The sequence below is a fragment of the Suricata suricatta genome, chromosome 12 (genome assembly GCF_006229205.1).
Source record: "Suricata suricatta isolate VVHF042 chromosome 12, meerkat_22Aug2017_6uvM2_HiC, whole genome shotgun sequence".
Classification (NCBI taxonomy): Eukaryota; Metazoa; Chordata; class Mammalia; order Carnivora; family Herpestidae; genus Suricata; species Suricata suricatta.
This window is the reverse complement of record NC_043711.1, coordinates 34,220,434-34,224,398: the sequence shown is the minus strand read 5'-3', so window position 1 is coordinate 34,224,398 and position 3,965 is coordinate 34,220,434. Positions and strand designations below refer to the sequence as shown.

The 3,965-nt window shown below is 35.4% G+C and overlaps 1 pseudogene; it reads left to right on the top strand.

Annotated features, from left to right (window-relative positions):
* Positions 1–227: 227 nt before the first annotated feature.
* Positions 228–703, top strand: LOC115275531 (annotated as a pseudogene).
* Positions 704–3,965: the final 3,262 nt, after the last annotated feature.

Here is a 3,965-nt window from a genome sequence, read left to right as displayed (position 1 = left end):
CAAAATTGGTTGTTCATATGTCTTGTGGCTTCTAAAAATTTTTAGGTATTAAGAGAATCTTTAATTTTAATAATTATGTGTTTAACATGCATTAGAAGAAATATTACTAGCACTTAAAACCCACAATTTCACAAATAGCATTTCTTTCATTGTGTTTTATACAGAGTTGTCATTTATAACAATTAGGCATTTGCCTTTCAACCAGTACCACCATCTTGTAATTCAGCAAAATGACCAACACAAAGGGCAAGAGGAAAAGCCTCTCCCTCTCTAGGCCTTTTATAAAACATGGAGTTGTTTCTTTGGCCACATACATGGGAATCTACAGGAAAGATGATACGGTAAACAAAGAAATGGGCATTATTCAGAAAGGAATGACCTACAAACGTTACCATGGCAAGACTGGAAGAGTCTCCAATGCTACCCAGCATGCTGTTGGCATTGTTATAAACAAACAAGTTAAGGGCAAGATTCTTGCCAAGAGAACTAATGTACATATTGAGCATATTAAGCACTCAAAGAGCCGAGACAGCTTCATGAAATGTGTGATGGAAAATGATCAGAAAAAGAAGGAAGCCAAAGAGAAAGTTACTTGAGTTCAACGGAAGCACCAGCCTGCCCCATCCAGAGAGGCACACTTTGTGAGAACCAATGTCAGGGGTCTGAGCTGCTGCAATCCATTCCCTATGAATTCATGGCATGATAAGTGTTAAAATAAATAAATAAAGGATCTCAAGACTGTGAAAATAAACGAACAAACAATTAGGCACTTAAGTGGATCAATTCATTTAAAATATGACAAAAAAAGTTGATAAGTGGCTGTGGCAAAAAGCACTGTAGTGGTACTTTGGTGACTCAAGTTTCAGATATGTCACACTCCCACATGATGGTTCTTTCTTCATTCAGTCAAACGATCTAGCTTTGCTGGCTTTATGTCTTCTCATGGATCCAATTCGCAAAATGCAAATTTTGGGAAATTTCCCAGTTGGGGCATTGAACCTAAAGATGCAATTTGTGTTTTTATATCAGCTGCCTGTGAACTGACGATCACTTCTCTCAAATCCACATCTTAAATACTGCTAAAGCTCAGTATCAAAGCTTAATGATTAAATTACAATAATCAAGACTAATGGCATAAGGATATACACAAAATTAAAGGGACAGAATTAGGAATCCAGAAGAACTCACACACTTATGGTCAACCGATTTTCAACAAGGGTGCTAAGATAATTCAATTGGGAAAGAATAATCTTCTCAACAAATGGTCCTATGGCAATTGACTGTCCACATGCAAAACAATGAAGTTGGACACAACTTCATCTCATGTGTGAAAATTAACTCATCATATATAAGAAAAGAGTATGTTGTCCTCTGTGTGTGTGTGTGTGTGTGTGTGCGTGTGTGTATACACAAATATTTTATTCCATTCTGCGGGTTGTCTTTTTTCTTTCTTTATGGTATCCTTTGATATGGTTTTTTTTTTCCCCCACTTTGGTTGTGTGTGCTCTAGGTATCTTAACTAAGAAACCATTGCCTAATACAAGATTTGGACCTGTGTTTCCCTCCAAGTTTTAGTTATTACATTTAGGTGGGTTTTTTTTAATCTATTTTAGTGAATTTTTAAGTATAGCATTCTCTCAAGTTTTGTTTATTCCAGAGGGTCTTAATTTCTCAATTTTTTGAGATATTTACTTTGATGGGTATTTTGAGATAATAGTTTTGATCAATTTATTGCTTGACAGTTTTTTTTTCTCTGGACACATTGAATATATCATCACATTGTTTCTATCCTACATGGCTTCTGAGAAGAAATCAGTGACTAACATTATCAATAATCCCTTTAAAAGATGAGTCACTCCTCTCTCGCTGCTTTCAAGATTCTCTGTTTGTGTCTGCCTTTCAACAGTTTATGTTTTACCTAGGTGTGAATCTCTGAGGGTATTCTACTTGGAGCTTATTGAACTTCCTAGATATGTATATAAATGTTTTTCATTAAATTTGGAAGTTTTAGCTATTTTTTCTTCAGCTACTCATTCCATTTTTACTTTCTTCACTCTTTCTGGGATTTTCATTGTGTGTATGTTAATATACTTGAACGTCCCTTGGGTCACTAAGGCTTGTTTACTTTTCTTTCTTCCTTTTTGTTTCTGTTCCTCAGACTGGATAATCTCAGTTGATCTACCTTTAGATCCAATGATTCTTTCTTCCTCCTGTTCATGTCTTCCACTGAGCCCTTCTAGTGAATTTTTCAATTTAGAATTTCTACTTGGTTCTTTTTTTTTGTAACTTCTATATCTTTATTGGTAGTCTGTATGTGGTGAGAAATTATTCTTCTATTCACAAACATGGTTTCGTTCAGTTTTTTAAAATAGCCAGTTTAAAATATTCATCTACTTAGTCTGGTATGTGGGGCTCCTCAGGGAGTTTAATCAATCACCTCTTTCTTGTGTTTGAGTTATACCCTTTTTTACAAGTGTACTTCTTCATCCTCGTTACCAGTTTAAACCCACTCACCTGCTCTCTGGTTACCATCAGTTTGTTCTCCATAGTTAAGGGTGCATCTTGATTTGCCTTTCCCTTTGTTTGCTTAGTTTGTTTCTTAAAATCCACTTATGAGTGAAATCATATGGTTTCTGTCTTTCTCAAACTGGCTTATTTCTTAGCGTAATACTCTCTAGCTCCATTCATATTTTACTAAGTAGCAAAATTTCATTCTTATTTATGGCTAAGTAATATTGCATCGTATATATACCATATCCTTATCCATTCATCAGTGGATGGAACTGAGCTATATCTGAGTTGATGAACTAGACATTCTTATTTCTTTGCATATCTAATAATTTTGGTTGAAAACTTGACATTAAAGTAATTATTGTAGAAACTCTGAAAATCATAATCCCCCAGGACCTGTTATTGTTGCTAATTATTGTTTGCCTAGTAGTGTTTCTGAACAAATTCTGTAAAATCTGTATTCTTTTCCTTATTTGGCCATCAAATTTCTGCATAGTTAGCTTAGTGATTGCTAACTTGGAAACCAAAAGGCATTCTAGTATTTGATAAGGAGCTCCATGTGCATGTTGGGGCACATTATAATATTCAACCGGTTGACAATTTACCATAGTCTTTACTTCATGCTTGCAAGGAACATCAAGGTTGGCCAAAGGTAAGAGGGTAGGACATGTAACTCAGGTCTTTCCTAAGCATTCATGCAGCCCTGGGAATGTGCACAGCCCTACATATGAACATGTCTTCCTAAATTCTCAGAAATATGTGAGAGTTTCCAAAGCCTTAAAGGGATTCCTCATTTCCCAGCTCTTTCTATTATGATTTTTTGGGTAGCCTATTGTTTGCTACAATTATTGTCCATTACCTCAGGCAATTACAAAATTAAACAATAACCCCTACACATTTTTGACAAATATCCCAGGAAAAAGTCTTCACTAAGGCTTTCTTCAGTGGGTGAGCTCTAAGTCAAGTCAAATAATGACAGCTTTATAACTGGGGTCATCCTAGGAACTATCAAACACATGAAACAATGCTAATTCTCTAGGAATGTGGCTTTGAAACCACTCCAGCTACATTCTGTCACCTTATTCTCTCAAAATTTTGGCCTGCTGGTTTTCAGTGTTACTATGGAGCTATACAGAGGGAGATGGAAATGAAACAAGTTAAAATATAACAAAGCACACTCTTTGTTTACCTTTTTCTTGGAATATAATTCTCCAGATTGCTGCAAGCCTTTGTTAGTGGTAATGGAGGAAGGCACTTGTGGGGAAGAGCACTGGGTGTTATATGGAAACCAATTTGACAATAAACTATTAAAAATTTTTTTAAATCTGAAAACATTTATTTGGACAATGTTTTCCAGTTTTCTCACTGCTTTGATAAAGAAAAGAACTTTCAAAAGCACTCATTCATTTTCAATGATGTCACCTCTGTCCTTTCTTTGTCTATAAGTGCAAGGT